The sequence below is a fragment of the Eucalyptus grandis genome, unplaced genomic scaffold (genome assembly GCF_016545825.1).
Source record: "Eucalyptus grandis isolate ANBG69807.140 unplaced genomic scaffold, ASM1654582v1 tig00007206, whole genome shotgun sequence".
Classification (NCBI taxonomy): domain Eukaryota; kingdom Viridiplantae; phylum Streptophyta; class Magnoliopsida; order Myrtales; family Myrtaceae; genus Eucalyptus; species Eucalyptus grandis.
The window spans coordinates 33,481-46,422 of record NW_024096441.1 but is presented as its reverse complement, the minus strand read 5'-3'; the positions used below and the strand labels follow the sequence as shown (position 1 = coordinate 46,422).

General features: G+C 40.5%; 1 protein-coding gene across 1 annotated transcript in view; it reads right to left on the bottom strand.

The window, feature by feature from the left end:
* The window catches only part of LOC120290119 (uncharacterized mitochondrial protein AtMg00370-like), a 60,011-nt gene that overhangs the window by 29,937 nt on the left and 17,132 nt on the right, over positions 1-12,942 (bottom strand).

The window sequence follows — 12,942 nt, the reverse complement described above, 5'->3', positions numbered from 1 at the left end:
TGTCACATTCTTAGTGAATGAATTTCCTAAGAAGGGCGAAATAGGAGAAGATTACTCCTATTTGAGACCTTGGATCAGGATAATGATGTTAGTGGAGTTCATCCAAGTGGGAGTAATATGAGAAGTGATGAATTGAATTCAACTCATTCTCAATTGCGAGTCACATGATGAGACGACATCATCATTACCTAATTCAAGTGGGAGCATAATGGGGAATGATGTGCTAAGTGTACAATCTCCCATACGGTGAACAAGTCGCCAAAGTATTCCCCGTCGATGTTTTGACATTGAAAGGGAAACTTTTATTGTTGCTCCACAAGATGAGGATGAGCCAAGAAATATTAATGAGGCTCTGAATTGCCCTAATAAGGAAAAATGGATTCATGCAATGGAAGAGGAAATGGAGTCGATGAAATCAAACTAAGTCTAGGAACTGGTTGATCTGCTAAAAGGACGCAGAGCTATTGGGAACAAATGGGTTCTCAAAATAAAGCGAAAGGCTGATGGCTCGATTGAAAGGCATAAGGCTCGCCTTGTGGCGAAGGGGTATAATCAACGGAAGATATTGATGATAAAGATACATTCTCTCTTTGTAGTGTGATTTACCTTGATTCGCATAATTCGGCAATAGTGTTTGGTATGGATCTTGAGTTACATCAAATGGATGTAAAGACTGCTTTCCTCAATAGAGAATTAGAGGAAGAAATAAATATGGAACAATCTGCTGGTTTCATAGTGAAAGGCCAAGAAGAAAATGTATGTCGACTTTCAAGGTCGATATATGGCCTTAAGCAGTCGTCAAGACAATGGTATATACGTTTTCATAATGCCATAGTGGCATATGACTTTACAATGATAGATGAGGATCATTGTGTATATATCAAAAGATCCAATGATCAATTTGTGATCATATCATTATATGTTGATGATATACTAATTGCCGGAAGTAATATGGAGTTTGTCAATACTATCAAAAGTTGGTTGTCTTCCAATTTTGAATTGAAGGATATGGGATTGTAAACCCATTGACACTCCTATTGCAAAAGGTGAATGATTGAGCCATAGACTGTGTCCAAGGACTCCACAAGAAAAGGAACAAACGAAACATGTTCCTTATGCTAGTGCTGTTAGGAGCTTGATGTATGCTATGATGTGTACAAGACCTAACATATGTTATGTAGTTGGAATGATAAGCAGATACCAATCCAATCCAGGTCAAGCACGTTGGAAAGCCGTTAAAAGAATACTAAGGTATCTAAAGGGGACTGCTGATTATACGCTAAGTTATTATGGAAAGGATCTGCGACCCTAAGGCTATTCTGATGATGATTGGGGAGGGGATTTAGATGAAAGAAAATCTATCTCTGAGTTTGTTTTCTTACCGAATAATGGCACCATTTGTTGGAGCAGTAAGAAACAACAGTGTATAGCCTTGTCCACGATGGAAACTGAGTCCGTGGCATTATCAGCAGCAGTATATGAGGATGTTTGGCTTAAGAGATTATTGGATCATTTAGATGTTATTGGAAGTGCTGCAGATTCGTTATTAGTTAACGATGATAGCCAAGTAGCAAAAGCGTACACCAAAGATCCAAAAATATCAAGGCAAGACCAAACATGTAGATACCAAGTATAACTTTGTTTAAAATATGGTTGCACGAAATGATGTGAACTAAAAGTACTTACTACGCATAAGATTGGTAGCAGATCCTATGACAAAGCCAATACCTAGAGATGTGTTTTGTGGCTATATGAAATCTCGAGGATTGCGTAGAGGTTGATGTACCGAATATTGTAATTTCCCTAAATGTTCACATTTGATGAATTTGTGTTTTCATCATTAATGTCTATGAATCTTTGTTTGATCTTTATGCATCTTAATGCTTAGTGCATTACTTTAAGTTAGGAAAGTATGTCGGACAGATATGAGATTAGCCCACTAACACGGGTAATCGCCTCTATTTACTGTGTGATAAATAGAGATGAGACTGTTTTTAAGCTTATTATCTAGGTGATAATCGAGAGCTCGAGCTTAAAACACGTATGTCGCCTTAACTGAGTGTTAAGATGAGGACATAATCCTTACTATGTCCGAGAGTAAAATACCCCACATATTTTACTTTATCTGTCTATGATGCCAGATGTGAGTTCTGATGAATTTAGTGAATGAGTAGATACGTGAACTCAAGTTAGACATTGGGTATGTCTGAACTATCATCTGTACGGTATTGAAAGGTGTAGACATACGCTCCATGGGAAAGGAGTTGATACCGTAATACGTATTTCATACTACGTATGCATGAGACGACTAATAAGAGTGGCAAAAGTTTGATCTCAATTTTTTTTTATGTCGTGTGAGACTCTTGAGGAAAAGAATTCCTCAATTTTTAGTCCCCTCATGACTCTTACTTATTCTCAAGATTTCTATTTAGTGTTTGCTATCTTAGGATGTTGCCAATGGTCATGAGTTTGATTCGATCTAATGGGGCATTTCTAGAAAAGCAAGCTGAACTGAAATTGAGAGTTTGAAGGAAAGAGGAAGATCGATTTTGGAGAATCACATTGTAGTTTTGTATTCACCGGTTAACCAATTATGAATGTCTTTGGGATAATCATAATTGTGAATACAATATATATATCATTGTTTGAAAGAGATCAAGAGAGATATAAATGTGATCGATCGATCTAGGGTACTGCATACTAAATCTACTCGGAGTGAAATGCCCATTATGAGCTGCTATATATTCCTAACAGATGTATGGCAACGAGCTCTCAAAGTATGCTGGTCGCACGGATTATTCACCGGTATGAATGTTGAAGAGAGGAAAAGAGGATTCTGTTCGGCCCACCATGGTAAGTGAGAGTCTATGATGGATTTTTCTCTGATGAGGCTGAGTAGGGCCTGTCCGCCCATGTTGGTTTTGTACCACCATGTGCGAGTGGGAGATGATGGATTTATGAGATGGGCCTGAGTAGGCCCGTCCGCCCAAGTTGGGCCCAAAAAGCCCGGCCCACGGGAATAGGGCCCGTGGATGGGGAAGGTATAAAAGGGAGGAGAGAGAGAGAGAGAGAGGCACCCTTTGGCACAATCGCGTACGCTTCTCTCCCGCGCGTTTTCTCTCCCGAAGAACAGTAGTAGGCCCGTCCGCCCAAGTTGGGCCCAAAAAGCCCGGCCCATGGGAATAGGGCCCGTGGATGGGGAAGGTATAAAAGGGAGGAGAGAGAGAGAGAGAGAGCACCCTTTGGCACAATCAACGTACGCTTCTCTCCCGCGCGTTTTCTCCCCGAAGAACAGTAGGCATACGGCTTCCAATTTCTTCCTTTCAAGGCTTCATCGACCGGATTCTCTTCCTCCATTGACGACGGTGTTTAATCTGTGGCTAACAAGGTACGCTCGACTCCGTGGTGTGCTTTACGATCGGTGATACGTGTAATTCCCGGGCTTCGTCTTCCGCATAGATTTAGGGACTCGATTTAGTGTCGAATCCGGTTTTCGGGGATTAGTCATTCCCAACACATACAATGACCACACTTCGATTATGCAAGGGTCATGCTCGTGCACAAACTAGCTACTATTGAAAGACCATTAGACTCCCTATATGTCATAAAAACCATGTCCAAGAGGAATAGCATCTATTGCTCAATCTCGGATCAAGACAGAATATAGGCTAACAAGAGTAGTTATGATCACAGAAGCAAAAAGTGTATCAAATCTTGTCGAAAAGTTACGAAATTCTAATATGTTATAGAAGAGATGTAGATTAATATTTTCCATGAAGAAACCTATAGTCTATTTCTCGCCGTATAAAGAGCAGTAACTTGCTATCTTTACACCTAAAATTCTATAGCAACTTTCCAGATTAAGCACCTACCGAAGAAAAATCATTTCACTACCTAAATCTCTACCGTTTGTTCTCAAATTTTGATATGTTGTCCCTAAAGATATTTTCTTCGACTTTCATAAAGGGTTTAAGGTTCAAAAACATCTAGAAAAATGTTGAAAATTCGTAGAACAACCCAAGGTTCTGTTGGTTCAGACAAGTCAGGTTACGATTCTAAGGAAAGGATGCTCACACCAGTTAATTCATGTAGGAAAACTCTAATAACCAGTACATTGAAGCTTAAATTTGTTGGTACACTAAAGAAAATTAGTTCATTCCAACAACAACACGTTTAAAACCCAAAAATGATGTATAAACCAGCAACTACCGCCGCTGTTTCTCCCAAACAGAACACCCTAAACCCTTGCCTCCATATATGGCTATCACAAGTAGTTTAGTTGGCCTACAGCTTCTTTTAGAACCTCGATACCACACCCACAAAACCCAAAGATGATCTCAACGGGTCGTAGACTTAACATAGCAAGCCTACAGTTCAACTAGAACTCGAACTCGCCTCTGGACCACTCAAAACCAACATGCAGCGCTCTTTTATCCCTAAGTAGTCGTATACTCCACCATCTTTACCAACATAGCTCCCTCACCCTTGGTTCTTCATCCATCCAAACCCAGATCGTCACATGCAAAAGTTCGAAGACTCCATTTGAGCACTCGTCTAGCATATTCCAACCCAAGACAGAAACATCAAGACTCAATTATCCACTATCCAGCATGCTCTGCATGTTTCCTTGACAAACAACAGATAACTTTAAGTTTAGGACCTCATCATTTCCTTACCTGGTGGTTCGGCGTCGCCGGTGGCTCGTTGCTCTTCAAAATTCTGCTCTTGAGCTCACGCAAGAAGAAGAAAGAAACGCTGGGGTTGCTAGGCTTCACTTTTGTGCAAGCAGCAAAGGAGAGAGGGAGGAAAGAGAAATTGGAGAAAGAGAATTTAGGTTGGTTCTTGGGAGAAGAAGTGGTGTAATTTCTGAGGAAAACCCAAATATGAGTGTGTAGATTTTGTTTAGATCCCAAGAAGAGATTTTTTTAAGGAAGAAATGATGATGTCTACTTTAAAGGCTTTGGACTAAGGGAAATCGAGAGAGAAGATGAAGGTTGCGGCTCCATGCATGCGTTCTCCTTCATGGTCAACACTTGGCGCTCGAGGAGGGCTTAGAATTAAGCTCTAATTCGTGTCGTTAATTAATATATTTGTTTCTAATGTCTTTCACTTAATTTCGTATCCAAACTCACAAAAATTCTCGGTCTTCTCATAACTATACGAGTCTATGGGTTCGTATTAATCAAATTACCACATTAGCGTCCCGATGCTAATCCATGATCACAAACAGAGAATAATCACGAGAAATTACTTGAGTCAGTGTTCGACAAAAATTACAATCACTTATAAATTTAAATAAAATCCTAATTAAATCTCGCATAAGGCTAACCTATATAATCTTAATCGAAAAATTTAAAGTGCTCAGGCCTAAATATCTATCTCTAGCCCACTAGGCTCATCCCACTGCATTTCACGGCCTACTAGGCTTAATTCACAACTTTAACGAACTCGACTCTTAGCCCATTCCAGGCCAAGCTCAAGTTCATAGCCCATTCTTTAGTCCACCGAGCCCGTGCCCGTTACCTTTGCCCAGCCTATTAACTCCTTAAGTCCAAAATTTTCTCATGGCCCATCGGGCTTGTCATTTGGCCCGCTTTAACTAATCCAAGCCCCATAATGGTCTGATTATATTTATAAGGTCGAAAAATTTAGGATGTCGCAAACAGTATGTCGTGTTTTATAAGGTGTCTATGCATTTCTTTTTACTTTTTTCAAGTCAATTGCATTAATTAAGTGATCACACATGGATGGTTGGTTTCATGCGATTCTATTTTTATGAAAAGGAAAAGAAAGCACACAATTGAATTTAAAGACAAGATGGTAAGTAAACAATCAAGTAGGCAGTTTAGGGAAAGCGGTAAATCTAACATGCTACCCTAAATGACAAGCAAAAAGAAAGCAAAAGAAATAAAACCCACACATCGCGAGTGTTTATACAACAGAAGACAACCCGAAACATATATCAACCTTCCATCGTCTTTGTGTCTTGATGGACCTCCATATCCAAGGGTCTAATCTAATCCTAATCTAAAACCAAGACTAGATACATATAATAGGAAATAAACAACCATTCATGGCAAAAACAATCACAATCATGAAACAAACAAAAAGAATCAAGCAATTGAAACAAGATTCAAAATTAATCAAGTTGAGCCTCAGGGTCGGCCTTTGCAATTCATGCATTGGTCCCTCTAGACACCTATCCCAATTCATTTTCATGACTTATAACCATTAGTGACCATTTGTGTTCTCGTGTACCCACTAACACTTATATGGCCCTAGGACATGTTTTAGGTGAATCCCAAGGTCGTCCCACAGAATTAGGCATCGTACTAAATATACATTTAAAATCCACATGCATTAGTAGGAAATAAACATGCATGCAGACCCATAAGTCTTGATTCTCAAACAATTAAACAATTTCAGTGAAACAACATTGGATCACTTATTCATTCAATGGGCACCAATCACAATCACAAGCACTTAAGAAAGTAAACAAGTTGTTATTGGAATTCAAATTATGCTCAAAAGTCATTTGAAAAGCAATTATTAGTGAACTATGAAAGAACATGCTAATGTTATAAAAAGGATGTGTCATAGCTATGGAAGGCATTTATCCACCAAGGCTAACTCGGGTGCAATAATGGGCACTCTGATCAAGCTTCATAGGCGCCCTAAATACGGTCCGAATTTTAGATGACATCAATACTAAGAGCATGATTTGAAAGTTTGGAATTCGAAGGACGACACGAAAAGCATGTGCATGAGCATCAATTGAACTAAAATTAGGTTCAAATGAACAAAACCAGGAAAATTTAGATAAGTTCATAGTATTTGAGAGGTCTGAGAAGCATACAAAAGTGCTTTTTATTTTCTGAAAATTTTTGTGTAAATAGTTCAAAAAGTGAGGAACAAAGTCGGGAAGACGTGTGAAGCAAATTCAGCATGCAAATTGACCTAAAAAATTCTAGAATAAAAACACAACAGATGGTTGTAACACAGCATCACAGAGCATGGCAAAAAAAAAAATCAACAAAATTGGAAAGGAACCCATGAACAAATTGTCCTAAGAAAATTACACAGTATAGAGAGCACCATAAGGAATAATTTTTGTGAGAAAGTTTCCTAAGAAGAGGTATGTAAAAATTTACGAAAATTCCACAACATGCAACATTGCATCAGAAAATCAACAAATTAGCAGGGTAGCATGACATGACAATAGAGATTTGACCTAGTAAACAAAACCTAAAAAATGTAAAATTTCACCACAACATAGACAAAAGAGTGACAATCAAAGTTCACTGAGTGTGACATCCTGAATTTTCCAATTTTGTTTTCAATAGAGTGAGTCGGGCATTTCATCTACACGCTTATAGCTCCTTTCTCTGAGTTGGCCACTCATGAGATAACTAGTCTATCAGGTGAAGCTGTTAAAGGATTCTAACGCATTAGACTTGAGAATTCGACTAGGAAACGACTCCTCGACCGAGCTAATCTACAATGGTCATTACGGCACAGTTACAAATCAATTAAAAATCGGAGATAGGTCGACTCGACAAAGGCATGCAATTAAGTGTGGGTGATTCCACCTAATTGCACAATTATTGTTGATTGGCACTAGACCGATTCTTCTGTTGTTTTGGTACCCTGTGTCCGCATTCGAAACCTTGAGATTTGCATGACAACCGAGAGTCACCAATGTGTCGGAGATGTACATTGTGGCTTGAAAATAATCAACCATAGGTCAAAATGCACGAAAATTCCTAAAAGCTACCCAGTAGATTAGGATGCGCTAAATTCGCGCCATAATGAAATTAACCGTGAAATTTAATCAGAATTCAGAAATTGGAAGTCCTGCAGTGTCACAAATCATTTTAGGAATGTCAACTCATCTTCAGATGATTTTTCTGCAAATCGAGTTTTTTGGCGAAAAAATCAAAGTATGGTTAATTTGGTTCGAGAAAATGGAAATGGCCGCTTTTGGTCGCACTTTTGACATCCAAGATGGTTCTATGGTCAAGGAAAAATGTGGATTCAAATGTGGTTACATAGAATTATTTTATGGACTTCAATTTGACTAAATTGGAAGGGAATTGAATGGAATTGAAGGAATTTGATGTACAAATACTCAAAATTCGTATGCCAAGGGCCTAGGGACATTTTGCACCTATTGCCAAGCTTGTAGAGGAATATTGGAGGAGAGAGAATGGCTGAGGTTATGTGATGTCATGGTGGGGGCAAAGCCAAGGAGATTTGGACAAGTGTTGAGCTCTCAAGAGCCCAAAGAGACCCCCCCTCTTCAGCAGCCTTCTTCTCTCCCATTTTGTGGCTTTCTCCATGGATGCGGTCGCTGGAGAGCTTGAGAAAAACCATAGGAAGACCAGCAGTAGCCGCGCCACCGTCGTCGTCTAAACTGTCAACCGTTTTCCTCCCCCGTTTTCCCTCGTTCCAATTTTTGCTCCAGCCGACCTTTCACCAAAGATCCGAGTCAAAAGTCAACTTCCTGGATGAATCAACAAACTAGCCACCCATCTCCATAAAGAGGGCATCCAGACCGTTCCAACAAGCCTGACTTCACCCCGAACGGATCCGCCGTCCGTCCAGTACGCCGGCGTGAAGTTACCGGTCGCCGGACCGTCTGGAGTCCTGCCAAGTGAACTGTTTCATGTTTTTCGCGAGTTCCTTCCAATTCCGACCTTTCCTTTGGCCGTCCCATCTACCTACAAGACCCCCAAGACCCCCGAGAGTAACCGGTTGCCAACCACCCGCTCGCCGGAGCTCCGATCAACCCGTTTTCGCCGTTGAAGTTGCTGGTTTCTTCTCTGTAGTTCAGCCCAAATCAGAAGCAAAAAACCAGCAAGCCGTGAGGTCTTCATGGCCCGTTTTCGAGCCCTTCTCGGCCTCCGTCGGTGTCGTCGCTTGAAGGTTTGTTGCTCGCCTCCGCGTCATGGTCGCGGTGAACTCACCGGCGTGCAAATCCGGTGAGTTTATCCTCTAAACCTTGCTTAGAAGGTTAATGATGCTTAAGGGATGCTTAGATTAAGTTAAGTGTGATTAGGTGGTTAGATTAGTTTAGGTAAGTGTGGATTAGATTAAGGGGTGCAATTAGTTTAGTGTATAATTAATTAAGGCTAAGTAGATGATTAAATTAGAGTAATCTTGGTAAGTCCTTAATTAATTATTTTAGATTTAATTAATTATTTCGAATTTATAAATATTATTTTATTAAATTAAATTATTGTAATATAAGATTATTTAATTTAATTTTCGGAATATATTTAATTATTTATTATGTTTCGGAAATTGTTCCTGGAGAGCCGATTGCTAGAAATTCTGTGGCCGATCTGTTGTGATGTTTTCAAATTATGCAATTGATAGCTGGATGTCGCAAATTGAATCTTGATTGTGAAAATTATGGATTTTATTCAGAAAATCCCAAGTGTCGGGTTTTGACACCGAAAATGGAATTTGAATATTATATCAAATAGTGGGGTTTGAAAAAGAGTGGTATTGGTCTTTTTGATTCGAATTTGACGGGTATACACACACGTGATTAATTTCTTGAATGATTTTAATATGAAGAAAAGAGGTCGGGATCACTATTTTAATGAATGACATTGAGTGAAATGCAAGGTGTCCCAAGCCGAGTTTGAATTGACGTGTGATTGATTAAGAGAACCCGTCCCCGATTGAGTCGATGGACGTTACCCTATATGGGATACCCACTGAGTGGGATTTGGGTCGCAGTAGATTCTGGAACTAGGGTCCTTTGGGAAAGCTGTCTACTGAAAGACGTCGCCGTGCTCCTTGGGGGGAGACGAAGCCTGGTTGAGTCAGAAGACACCGAAATGACGAGTAGGTGGTGCCCTTGACGAGCTTAATTAAGAAGACACCGAAGGGATGAGTAGGTGATGCCCTTGAAGGGCTTAATTAACAATTGGAACGCATGATTGATTGAGTTGATGCGCCTGATTATGGGACGAAACTATGTGGCATGGTATGGGATGTGTCATAACAGTTTGACCTTATAATCGGGACTCCTGTGATTGATTGGGTTGAGACCCCTGTGATTGACTGAAATGAGTGAAACGTTTCAATTGTTGTGTGCATTAATTTTATACATTGTGATATGAACAGTGCTGACGTGTAGGAAGGAACTGAGGCAAAGTAAGTCCTCTGTTCTAATTGTGTGGCCATGTGGCTAGAACGACCTAATGGCGTATTTTCCTTCTAATACGGGTTTAGGGGGTGGACTTGCTGAGACATTGTCTCACCTTGTTGTGGGCTCATCTTTTCAGGTCCATAATTGGTGGTTGTGGAGGACCGAAGCCCCAGAGTCTGTGAAGGTGGAGTTTGAAGGATCGACGTTTGTGTCTGACTAGTGTGTTGTAGGACAGCTTCTTTTTGAGAGCCGGCCTTTTTGTAGACTTTTGACCAGACTCATTTTGTAACTAAACCTGTTGTTTTTAAAGTGCGACTTCTAAGAAATGTTGCCCTGCTTTCCTATCCCATGTTGTTTGTTGTCAGGGGTTTATGATATGTTTCCGCATGTGCATTTAAAATGAATAGGTCGGCGACGCGTCTTGGAAACGACACATTTGATCGACCGTAGTGGGATGTGAGCACGCTCGAGGATCGGGGCATGAAACTAAGGGGCTGACTTAAGAATCCTTACCTAGAAAATCACATAAAAATAACAAAAGTCTAACTTAAGAGGGGTAGAACGGGGGTTCCGAATTTTACCAAAGTCAGGTTTCTAACCTAACTTGGAAAAAATGGAGAAGGGGTCAAATGATATACAAATCACAAAAAATCGTAGGCATTGGAAAGATCTAGACGAGTCCAAAGACTTCTTAAGAGAGTTCGAATCCAATTGAGGTCAAATTGATGTTCGTGAAGACAGGCAAATAAGCCATTTACAAAACATAATATAATGCATGTTTAATAACCTATAAGACCACTTAAACAATGCATGAAAAGCATGAAACTTGCACATGACGTAAGGTTGAATGGGATAATGATTTGGGTAAAACATTTAACCCTAAATCCGAATGTAAAGAAGTCATAGAAGTCATTAACATTGCAAAATGACTTAGAACTAGGAATGACATGTTCAATGAATTTCAATTGCAAATGGCCTAATTGATGCATGACTTTCGCATACCAAATGAAGTTCAAATGTGACATGCCATATATGAATGTGAAGCTTGTAACATGTACTTCAAACGCCAAGAAGACATTGATGCATGATTTGTGACAGCCTGAATTTTCAGATTTTGTTTTCGATTAAATAAATTGGGCCTCTCATCGATGCGCCTATAGTGCTATTCTCTAAGCTGATCACTCATGAGATAACTAGACTATTAGGGAAGCCACTAAGGGATTTTAATGTAATGGACTTGAGAATTCGACCAGGAATCGGTTACTCGATCATGTTGATCTGCAATGGTCATTACAGCACAGTCAAAAATCGATCAGAGACCAAAGGTAGGTCGATTCAATAAAGATATGTGATTAGTGTGCAGGTGATTTCACCTAATTGCAAAATTTATGTCGAACGGCACTAGACCGATTTTTCTGTCATTTCTGTACTCGGTGTCCGTATTTGAAACTTCGAGATTTTCACGACAACCGAGAGTCGCCAATGCGTTGAAGATGTATAATGTGGCTCGAAAATAATCGACCACCGATCAATTGCACTAAAAATTCCTAAAAGCTACCCGATAGACTAGGTCACGCTAAAATCGTGTCTGACTAAAATTAACTGCAAAATTGAACTCGATTTCAGAAATTGAAAGTTCTGTCATGTCACGATTTATTTTAGAAACGTCGAATCGTCCTCTGAAAAAAAAATTGGTGAGCCTGAGATTTTTACAGAAAATCGTTTTGGACGATTCGGAAAATAACGAAAATTCGGATGGGCCAGATCGAAGGGATTTTTGACTTCCAAACTGAGCTATTTGGCGAAGGGGACTTGCAGAAATTTTTGGACTTCTTTTTCATCAAATTTCGACCTCATTTTGGAGAGATTAGAGATGAAATTGGAGTCCAAATTAATAGAATTCGGAGGTTAGATTGAGGGCTGCATTTTTTTGCATCAATTTGAGTTAATTGTGGGATTTGAATTTCAAGAAAGTATTAGTGGACAAGGTTTTAATGGGTTAGATTATTTCTTTGACTTATTGTCCCCTTTTTCCCAATCTTCTTGAACAAGTAAAGCTAGCTGCCCTCCCGTCGCTGTCCTCCTCCTTCGTGCAATCCTTTCTCTCGACCCCTCCTTCTTCCGTTTTCTGCTTTACTTTCATTTTCCTTCATTCCATCACTTCGAAGCTCCTTCCTTCGTTCGTTTATGCTAGCGCCTTCCACCGATCTTCAATTCAGCTGCCACGTCCGAAGCCTAGCCCACTTCCAGCTTCACGTGCAGCGCTTCCACTCGATCAACTCCCGCAACGAAGACCGAAGCTGCTCTCTCTCCTTCGTCGCACATCTTCAGCTCACCAAAGCCTCCCTGCAATGCCACACGTCTGAGCCTCCATTCCCTTCGGTCAACTCTAGCCTCTACCGAAGTCTTGTGGTTGACTTCAACCGCCCCTTTGTGCACTAGCCGCCTCCTCATCCAATGCTCACAGCAACTTCACGCCTGCCAGCTCCTTCTTTGCTTCCTTCTCTTGGTGCTCTCCCATCGAAGCAGCTCCTCCTTTGGAGATTCGCTGCCTCACGCCCCACGCGATTGAAGCAGCTCCTTCACGTCTTCTCGTCCAACTGCGTGCAGCCTCACGAAGTCAGCCGCATGCTTGTTCGACCGCTTCAACCCGTCTTCACTGCAGCAGCTTGGCCCAACAATCAATCCCATTTGAAGCCCGTGAGCTTCAACTGCAGCAGCCTAGCCAATTTCCAGCCCATCTTTAGCCTTTGGCCCAGCTCACTTGAAGCCCACAAAGC